General features: G+C 45.5%; 1 protein-coding gene across 5 annotated transcripts in view; it reads left to right on the top strand.

Annotated features, from left to right (window-relative positions):
- The first annotated feature begins 867 nt into the window (after positions 1-867).
- The window catches only part of LOC126175181 (GDNF-inducible zinc finger protein 1-like), a 44,981-nt gene continuing 34,635 nt past the window's right edge, over positions 868-11,213 (top strand). For 4 of the 5 annotated variants that reach the window (XR_007535537.1, XR_007535536.1, XR_007535535.1 and 1 more), the window contains exon 1: positions 1,015-1,239. The gene's annotated coding sequence lies outside the window, so the exon portion shown is untranslated. Of the gene's footprint in view, positions 953-1,014; positions 1,240-11,213 lie in introns of those variants that run through there. The other variant, XM_049921771.1, reaches the window with a different exon arrangement.

Below are 11,213 nucleotides of genomic sequence, written 5' to 3'. Positions count from 1 at the left end.
AAGTCAGTACGTCGCTGTGAGTCCTGTGGTGTAAGATGCTGTATGATATGGATCTTGTATGGATACCATTTGAGAAGGGTCCAAAGCACCTTCCATACAGTGGACCATGGCATGTTCAACTGTCATGACACAGCACGCACACTACCTGACGATCAGGAATTGCGCGAAGCGTTATCTGTCATAGCAACAGCGATTTCATCAACCATCTGTGGCACAACGATCCTTGGCCTCTTCTTGAGGCGACACCCAGTTCTCCAGTTGATTCGAACTTCTTCATCATGCTCCGCACAGCACGTGGACAAAGAGGACCGTTCCATAATCCTTTCAGCTGGCGATATTCTCGAAGTGCAACTGCAGCATTACTGTTGTTTTGATAATAGGTTCACCAACAATGCCCTGGTCCTTTTGTCCAAGCTCATGTTGACATGTTAACAAGTGCACTGCGACTGGTCAGGTGTGTGAGACCATGAATCGCGATGACTGATCACGGCACCTGGTGGCCATAGTTGGTACTCGACTGTGACACTGTGACGCGTGGAAATCATGTACCCTATAATCTGGACATTAATGCTACCTAGTTTGGTACTCGTACGGCAATTAGTTTTCTTGTTATAACCTGTTAAATAGACAAAGTTTAATTGTGACCACCTGGTGTACGCGAACAGGTATTTATTATTTTACTTAAGATATACCAGTATTGAACTAAATGAGAAAATTTATTTTTAAGGTACTATCGTTACTTACACCCTAATTTGCATTGGCATGGGATGGAATGTTTGTGATGTGGCTGTAGGTATATAACATTGCTTCTAACATGTAATCTACTGCATTGTTCTTTGAACTGCCCATTTTAGTCTTCTGAGCTAGTTCTAAGAAGTGTTTATTAAATACACTGGAGGATGCATGTGCAAGTTTTCAATGCCTAGGAAACTCATCAACAGACTTCGGCGGGGTAAGTTGTCGTCTTGAGGTCAGTCTCTTGCCCGTAAACAAATGCAACATCTTTGAAAATTTGAAAAAAAAATGTTTTTAGTGGACGACTATAGAGTGAAAAAAAGTGATTTACACTTTTACCACACTTACCGTTCAGCTGGTGGCGTATTGAATGCTTATCAGAGTAAATATTAGTGAAAAATTGCATCGCGTGCATTTCTTGAAAGGTTTACATTGGCAAAAACGAGAGAATTTGTGACTAGTGTTACATTATTTTGGCGATCTGAAGAAGTGAATGCGTTGCAGGTATATCTACAGCCCTCAGTCCATGTTTTCAAAACAACAATAGTACTGCCTGACATGAAATTTCTCCATCGCCTAGTATTTTGCAGGAAATAAAGAAATAAACGGGTTGACACCTCTTCCGTTTTTATACATAAATGTATAAAATCTCTTTGTCACATTTTGTTTATTTTTACGATGTAGTGCTTATGTATACGGTTCTGTAAGACCAATTAATTTGTCGAAATGGTAATCATGTGAAAGAACTTTTGTTTTATGTACATGTAGCGTAGTTAAGAAATTCAAACTGGCCAGTGCTACTAGTCCTACGTTATCTCAAGTTCTGTATATATTTCAACAACCATTGTTAGCCCAATTACTGGAACATTCTGCATTGAGCGAAAAAAAAAAAAACTGCTAGAAAAAGTTGAAAATAAGCTTCACACTGATGACGTGAATGTAATGAGCAAACAATGCCTAGCAAGTAACCTTTGTAGTCGAGACAGCAAAGAAGAACCCTGACAGCTCCCGTTGCTGTTACCAGCTATCAACTGCGAAGCACTAATGTCTGCAGGCGAAAACAGAAGCTGTTTCCAGAGTTGTGACTACACTGAGGCAATGTTATTGGGACTTAAACAAAATAGTATTACTTTATTGGTTGAGGTAGGCAAGCAAAACTTTCCTGGCCAGCCTATTGCAGCTCTTGGGGATCAACTTACGCGGACTCAACTATACATACCTGCTGAGTGTACAGGGTTTTGTGCAAAGAACAGGTTTTTGAGAATTTGTGTCTTGATTCGAACACACTTGTAACAAACAGCATAAAATGAATAGCAACAAAAAATCCTAAATGTGAATCACAGAGCAGGCACCATGCACAATCATAATACCTTCCGTTTATCTGCCTCCACTATTGATGAACTGATTTCACCAGCAGGGACTATGTCACAAACAATGAAATAGTTGCAGTTCATTTATTACTTGGTCCATTGCTTCCTTCCAGTTGTTTTATTGGTCTGATCCCATAGCTTCTTGAAGTATGTGTGCCTCTTCAGACTCTGTTAAAGTTGAAGCCACATAATCTTCGTACCTTGTAGAAGGTTAGTGTTGATTGATCTTGTAGGCATATTTAAGTAATTTCCTTTCTTGTTGCATCTTCATCAGGAGTTTCTATAGTCACTGGAACAGACATGCCTTCCTAATAAACTAATGTCTCTTCTTATGAAATGATGTCTTGTGACCTGATTTACTTTTCCAAACAGACTGGAGGGAGTGCAAGGGGCGTAGCAGTATGTTCATGGTCCTGGAGTCACCATTGGGTGGTCGTAGTGCCTACAGTGATAAACTGTTTTATAATGTAAGTTGTCTTTGGTGCAAATTGTGCGTGATCAGAAGATCATTGTACAACGGGCCTAACCGAATGAGGCAGTGCAGGTGTTAAGTCATTGACCACATATTCAGGAGAATGAATTTTGCTCTGTCAAACCACCCTGCTTTAGATTTTCCGTGGTTTTCCTAAATCATTACCGACAAATGCCAGTGTGGTTTCTTGAGTAAGGCCACGGCCACCACACCTTCACGTTGATGATCCTTCTGGAAAATCTGAAATTCACAGGGAGTTATATTTTACCAAAAAAATTAGGGAATTTCATAACACCATCATGCTCCCCATACCTGGAATTGTCAGGTCTCCCCCCCCCCCCCCCCCCCCAAGTTTGTGTAGCAACCTTGCATTTGTAACAGCTTTCGTATAGTCTTATTGTATGTGTTTATGAGCTGTCTGTTTTCATTGTATTGTGTTGGCAAAGCCTGTACCATTGTGTGATGATCCCTGGACGAATAAATAAATAACAAAATAATACGCCAAATACAATGACCTTCTATATCATTAAAACCAACCAAATTTTCTTTTGCAGCATTTTGATCTGTCTTCTTTCTCCATTGCTTACGAGCATGAGAGCAGCAAACTGATCCTATTATATGCATTTGGTTTGTCGTAAATTTCTTGCCGTACCACAATTGCATTAACTGTAGCCTTCCATACCATTTTGCCAGCTCACAACCAAACTGTCACTTTGAACCTGACCCAGGCCTTGTGCTGCATTGCATGCTGGTATGTCACCATAATTAAACTACATTCAAAAAATGTTGTTAGTGTTCTGTCCCTTTTCTGTTTGGGCTTTTACATCACACACCGCACCGCATCACATCACTGGACAAAGTCGACATCTGGCTTTGGTAGTTTCACTTGGCATCAACAATACATATGGTGATAACCATAGGCGCATTGGAAGGTCCTATTCGATTTGAAATACATATGGCTAAATTTATCAATTTGGTCCAAAGAGACTGTGGAAACTTACTATGATCATGAATCCATCCTGTGACAATAATGTCAATGAGTCACTATTGGAATTGGCCGACTCGTACAAAATCTTAGGTGTAAGATTTTGTAGGGATGTGAAATGGAATGTTCACATAGAGTCAGTCGTGGCTAAAGCAGGTGGTGGACTTTGGTTTATGGGTAGAATAATAGGGAAGTGCAATCAGTCTACAAAAGCAATTGCTTACAAAACATTCAAGTGACTGTTTCTAGAATATTGCTCAAGTGTGTGAGACCCGTACCAATTAGGATTAACAGGGGATATTGAGTGTATACAGGGAAGGACAGCACAAATGGTCACAGGTTTAATATACACTCCTGGAAATTGAAATAAGAACACCGTGAATTCATTGTCCCAGGAAGGGGAAACTTTATTGACACATTCCTGGGGTCAGATACATCACATGATCACACTGACAGAACCACAGGCACATAGACACAGGCAACAGAGCATGCACAATGTCGGCACTAGTACAGTGTATATCCACCTTTCGCAGCAATGCAGGCTGCTATTCTCCCATGGAGACGATCGTAGAGACGCTGGATGTAGTCCTGTGGAACGGCTTGCCATGCCATTTCCACCTGGCGCCTCAGTTGGACCAGCGTTCGTGCTGGATGTGCAGACCGCGTGAGACGACGCTTCATCCAGTCCCAAACATGCTCAATGGGGGACAGATCCAGAGATCTTGCTGGCCAGGGTAGTTGACTTACACCTTCTAGATCACGTTGGGTGGCACGGGATACATGCGGACGTGCATTGTCCTGTTGGAACAGCAAGTTCCCTTGCCGGTCTAGAAATGGTAGAACGATGGGTTCGATGACGGTTTGGATGTACCGTGCACTATTCAGTGTCCCCTCGACAATCACCAGTGGTGTACGGCCAGTGTAGGAGATTGCTCCCCACACCATGATGCCGGGTGTTGGCCCTGTGTGCCTCGGTCGTATGCAGTCCTGATTGTGGCGCTCACCTGCACGGCGCCAAACACACATACGACCATCATTGGCACCAAGGCAGAAGCGACTCTCATCGCTGAAGACGACACGTCTCCATTCGTCCCTCCATTCACGCCTGTCGCGACACCACTGGAGGCGGGCTGCACGATGTTGGGGCGTGAGCGTAAGACGGCCTAACGGTGTGCGGGACTGTAGCCCAGCTTCATGGAGACGGTTGCGAATGGTCCTCGCCGATACCCCAGGAGCAACAGTGTCCCTAATTTGCTGGGAAGTGGCGGTGCGGTCCCCTACGGCACTGCGTAGGATCCTACGGTCTTGGCGTGCATCCGTGCGTCGCTGCGGTCCGGTCCCAGGTCGACGGGCACGTGCACCTTCCGCCGACCACTGGCGACAACATCGATGTACTGTGGAGACATCACGCCCCACGTGTTGAGCAATTCGGTGGTACGTCCACCCGGCCTCCCGCATGCCCACTATACGCCCTCCCTCAAAGGCCGTCAACTGCACATACGGTTCACGTCCACGCTGTCGCGGCATGCTACCAGTGTTAAAGACTGCGATGGAGCTCCGTATGCCACGGCAAACTGGCTGACACTGACGGCGGCGGTGCACAAATGCTGCACAGCTAGCGCCATTCGACGGCCAACACCGCGGTTCCTGGTGTGTCCACTGTGCCGTGCGTGTGATCATTGCTTGTACAGCCCTCTCGCAGTGTCCGGAGCAAGTATGGTGGGTCTGACACACCGGTGTCAATGTGTTCTTTTTTCCATTTCCAGGAGTGTAGTTTTAGGCTTCTGTGGCCATTGTTACATTCAATAAATTTTTCTGGGTTTGTGACCACATTGTCAGTATATATAAAACTACCATCATTTCAGTCTTTGTTGCAAGCGACCTTCTTCAGGGTGTTTTTGTTTACTGCTGAATGAGGAACCTTCATTTCTTATATACCTGCAGACGTGGCTTTTATCTAATTCTGATAGGCTGTTTAGGATGAATGGGAGGGATGTTAGAATTCTCCATTGGTGGTTTTTTTTTTTTATTTCTTTTCGCTGGTGGAAACCTGATGTTTTGATTGGTGTGTGCATTACTGCTTGTGACTGTTGGAAACTGGCGAAAGCAAAGCCAGGCAGCAGCTGTGACATGACGTTTTCCTGCTTTCCAGCGCCGGCCGAGGCGTTCCAGTACTCTGTGCACCTGCGGCTGCTGCAGTCTCCAGCACACCTGTTTGTGTTGCTTCACGTGAGCTATCATCACATAGCTCTGTTATTGCTGGCAGCCAAATGTCGGAAGTCGGTACCTGTCTTCTCTGTTCATGTTGGCTGGTCGCTTGGCTATTTCTATTGCCTCTCTAACCTTCCTCCTGAAAGTAAGAGGCTGTGTTGCCAGTACGCGTGCTGCACCAGAATCAATTTGTTTGCCGCACTCATCTACATCCATACTCCGCAAGTCACCTGACGGTGTGTGGTGGAGGGTACGTTGAGTACCTCTATCGGTTCTCCCTTCTATTCCAGTCTCGTATTGTTCGTGGAAAGAAGGATTGTCGGTATGCCTCTGTGTGGGGTCTAATCTCTCTGATTTTGTCCTCATGATCTCTTCGTGAGATATACGTTGGAGGGAGCAATATACTGCTTGACTCCTCGGTGAAGGTATGTTCTCGAAACTTCAACAAAAGCCCATACCGAGCTACTGAGCGTCCCTCCTGCAGAGTCTTCCACTGGAGTTTATCTGTCATCTCCGCAATGCTTTCGCGATTACTAAATGATCCTGTAACGAAGCACGCTGCTCTCCATTGGATCTTCTCTATCTCTTCTGTCAACCCTATCTGGTACGGATCTCACACTGGTGAGCAGTATTCAAGCAGTGGGCGAACAAGTGTACTGTAACCTACTTCCTTTGTTTTCGGATTGCATTTCCTTAGGATTCTTCCAATGAATCTCAGTCTGGCATCTGCTTTACTTACGATCAACTTTATATGATCATTCCATTTTAAATCACTCCTAATGCCTACTCCCAGATAATTTATGGAATTAACTGCTTCCAGTTGCTGACCTGCTATATTGTAGCTAAATAATAAGGGATCTTTCTTTCTATGTATTCGCAGCACATTACACTTGTCTACGTTGAGATTCAATTGCCATTCCCTGCATCATGCGTCAATTCGCTACAGATCCTCCTGCATTTCAGTACAATTTTCCATTGTTACAACCTCTCGATATACCACAGCATCATCTGCAAAAAACCTTAGTGAACTTCCAATGTTATCCACAAGGTCATTTATGTATATTGTGAATAGCAACGGTCCTACGACACTCCCCTGCGGCACACCTGAAATCACTCTTACTTCAGAAGACTTCTCTCCATTGAGAATGACATACTGCGTTCTGTTATCTAAGAACTCTTCAATCCAATCACACAATTGGTCTGATAGTCCATATGCTCTTACTTTGTTCATTAAACGACTGTGGGGAACTGTATCGAATGCCTTGCAGAAGTCAAGAAACATGGCATCTACCTGGGAACTCGTGTCTACGGCCCTCTGAGTCCCGTGGGCGAATAGCGCGAGCCTGGTGTTCTGCTACCGCTGACTTGGTCTTCTGTCTTAGTGGGATATGTCTTTCATGTTCAGGTACCTGGGTGCTGACGGGTCACCCCAGCGCCTACTGATGGGTTGCCCCATCTTGCCTACATACAATAATCCACATTCGCACCTGATTTTGTAAACTCCAGCAGCATGTAGTGTGTCAACTGGATCATTGGTTGTGCGAAGAACATCTTTTATTCTGTTGCTGCTTCAGAAAGTCAGCTTGGTGCCTGCTCGACGAAGAATTTTGTCCACCCCTTCTGTGACATCTTGAACACATCGTAATAGAGTGATGTTTTGTGCTTCCTTTTGCTCTCCACTATTGCCTTCATTCTTTTTGCCGTAATTTTATTTATAACTTTCATTCCATAACCACTGGCACAAAAAATTGATTTGAGGTTTTGTAGTTCACCCTTTTAGATGTTCCTCATCGTTGAATCTGTGAGCCCTCTTGGTTAAAGTGTGCAGGGCAGATTTCTTCTGCGTAAGTTGATGATGGGAGGAGGCATGCAGGTGCCTGTCAGTACTGGTTGGCTTCCTATGTACTCTATGACCCAGTTTACCGTGAGGCTTCCTGTAAATTTCCACAATGAGGAAAGGCAGCACCCCATTCTCTTTTATCTCCGTAGTGAATTGGATTCTGCTATGCTGTTGGTTGAGGTGTTAGTGGAAATTTCATAGTTCTTCCTCTCCATGTGGCCAGATAATGAAAGTGTCTTCAACATATCGGAGCCAACATTCTGGGCATAATGGTGCGGACTGGAGTGCTGTATCTTCAAATGCTTCCATAAAGATATCTGCTGCGATAGGCAAGAGAGGAGAGCCCATAGCTACACCATCTGCCTGTTCATCAAATTCCCCCTACCACCTGAAATAGGTGGCGCACTAGGTCACAGGTATCAGGTGCCATGCATTCCTCTAAGACAGTCATCGTGTCTTGTACCAGTACATTCATGAATAAAGACTTCACATTGATGCTAACTATCAGGTCTGTGGTCGAGATACACTTTTCTTGTAGCACAAAATTGGTGGAGTTCTTGACGTAAAGGAAAGACCTCTTTGTGGACCTTCAGGACACCATATATTCTTGGTGTCTGTGGAACTTGTGTGACGAGTCTTCTGGCCGTGTCGAAATTCATTCTAGTATGCTTTAGCAGTGCTTGTGTTGAATTGATTATCTTGGCCGTCGGATCTCCATTAAGTTTCTTATAAATGGGTTCACTCAAAAGATCCTCCATTCATTTGTTATAATCTTCCATGTCCAACACAATGGTTGCATTTCCCTAGTGTGCTCCTTTTATTACTAAATGAGAGCTGTTCTTCAGTTCTGCAATAGCATGACATTCCTTCTTGCTGATATTTTGTTTCGGAAGATTTGCGTGGGGTCAGGACCCATACTGTTTCTTGTCTAATCTTCTCCGCCTCAGCTTGCGATATCCGACGAATTGAAACCTCAACAGATTCGGTGATGTCTTCTTTCAGGACTCATTTGGGTACAACTGCAAAATTCATCCCTTTAGCCAGAATTTGTGTGGCTGCATTTCTTAAGATGTGGCTGGAAAGGTTACCCACCATCCACCGAGTGTCCAGCATCAGTCCTTCCTCAGTGGTTTTCTGCTGCAGTTTATCGAACTTCCTCATCTGATGGATGGTGTTAACTATCACTCAACCTTGTTGCCTGTTGAAAGGTTAACATGTCGATCTCCCAGTCATCCATGTCCAGCTTTCCAGCAAGGAAAAGGTGCAGTTACTTTCAGGAGGAAGATTAGAGAGGCAATATAAATAGCCAAGTGTCCACCAAAATGATTAGGGAAGACTGGTACCGACTTCTGATGTCTTGGCTGCCAGCAATAACAGCACTACGAGCCTATAGCTCATGTGAAGCAACACATACAGGTGTGCGGGAGACTGCAGTGCTCGCAAGTACATAGAGTACTGGCACGCCTCGGCCAACGCTAGAACGCAGGAAAACACCACCATGTCACAGCTGCCGCCTGGTTTTCCATTCGTCAATTTCCACCAGTCACAAGCAGTAATGCAAATACCAGTCAAAACATCAGGTTTCCACCAATGTGCTCCCTGCTGCCGTTGGATAAGCAGCTGCAGCAGCAAGTCGTATACTCCTAGCTCACTCATTTGTTACATAGTTTAATTCTTAATTTCTTTGCATGTTTTTGGTACTTGCATTGTTTAATTCATAAATTTCGGGCGTATTATAGTATTTGAGAGTTGTAGCATCGTGTTTTAGTACCTGAATAGTGTAAAATCGCGTAGTCTCCTTCCGCCGCCGAGCAGTGTGTCAGCAGTGCGCAAGTAGCAGCATTACTGCATTTACTGGGCAATCTTGTATTTTAATAACAGTTTAAATTTTGTGTCGATTTGTTTGCGCTCTCTGTAGATTAGTTCAGACGTTCTTTGCACAACAGTTTTTAGCATGGATAGGGACTGCAACAGCTGTGTTCGGATGCAGGCTGAGTTGGCATCCCTTCGCTCCCAGCTTCAGGCAGTGTTGGCTTCGGTCACACAGCTTGAGGCTGTTGCCAATGGGCATCATTGTGGGGGTCCGGATGGGGGTTTGTCGGGGACGGCCAGCTCGGCCCACGCATCCCCCGATCGGACTACGACTGTGGCTGCCCGGGACACTGCCCGCATTGAGGCTGATCCCTCACCTGTGGTAGAGTGGGAGGTCGTCTCAAGGTGTGGAAGGGGGCGAAAGACATTCCGGAGGGCTGAACGGAAGGCCTCTCCAGTTTGTCTGACGAACCGGTTTCAGGCTCTGTCTCAGGCTGATACTGATCTTCGGCCTGACATGGCTGCTTGTCCTGTTCCAGAGGTTGCCCCTCAGTCTGCAAGATCCGGGCGGTCGCAGAGGGTGGGCTTACTGGTAGTTGGGAGCTCCAACGTCAGGTGCGTAATGGGGCCCCTTAGGGATATGGCAGCAAGAGAGGGGAAGAAAACCAATGTGCACTCCGTGTGCATACCGGGGGGAGTCATGCCAGATGTGGAAAGGGTCCTTCCGGATGCCATGAAGGGTACAGGGTGCACCCATCTGCAGGTGGTCGCTCATGTCGGCACCAATGATGTGTGTCGCTATGGATCGGAGGAAATCCTCTCTGCCTTCCGGCGGCTATCTGATTTGGTGAAGACTGCCAGTCTCGCTAGCGGGATGAAAGCAGAGCTCACCATCTGCAGCATCGTCGACAGGATTGACTGCGGACCTTTGGTACTGAGCCAAGTGGAGGGTCTGAATCAGAGGCTGAGACGGTTCTGCGACTGTGTGGGCTGCAGATTCCTCGACTTGCGCCATAGGGTGGTGGGGTTTCAGGTTCTGCTGGATAGGTCAGGAGTCCGCTACACACAACAAGCGGCTACACGGGTAGCAGGGGTTGTGTGGCGTGGGCAGGGCGGTTTTTTAGGTTAGATGGCCTTGGGCAAGTACAGAATGGGCAACAGCCTCAACGGGTGCGGGACAAAGTCAAGAAATTCAGAGTCCAAGCAGCAATCGGTATTGTAATTGTAAACTGTCGAAGGTGCGTTGGTAAAGTACCGGAACTTCAAGCGCTCATAGAAAGCACCGAAGCTGAAATCGTTAAAGGTACAGAAAGCTGGCTGAAGCCAGAGATAAATTCTGCCGAAATTTTTACAAAGGTACAGACGGTGTTTAGAAAGGATAGATTGCATGCAACTGGTGGTGGAGTGTTCGTCGCTGTTAGTAGTAGTTTATCCTGTAGTAAAGTAGAAGTGGGTAGTTCCTGTGAATTATTATGGGTGGAGGTTACAGTCAACAACCGAGCTAGGTTAATAATTGGCTCCTTTTACCGACCTCCTGACTCAGCAGCATTAGTGGCAGAACAACTGAGAGAAAATTTGGAATACATTTCACATAAATTTTCTCAGCATGTTATAGTCTTAGGGTGGAGATTTCAATTTACCAGATATAGACTGGGACACTCAGATGTTTAGGACGGGTGGTAGGGACAGAGCATTGAGTGACATTATACTGAGTGCACTATCCGAAAATTACCTCGAGCAATTAAACAGAGAACCGACTCGTGGAGATAACATCTTGGACCTACTGAT

The sequence above is a fragment of the Schistocerca cancellata genome, chromosome 3 (genome assembly GCF_023864275.1).
Source record: "Schistocerca cancellata isolate TAMUIC-IGC-003103 chromosome 3, iqSchCanc2.1, whole genome shotgun sequence".
Classification (NCBI taxonomy): domain Eukaryota; kingdom Metazoa; phylum Arthropoda; class Insecta; order Orthoptera; family Acrididae; genus Schistocerca; species Schistocerca cancellata.
This window is presented reverse-complemented; position numbering and strand designations above follow the sequence as displayed.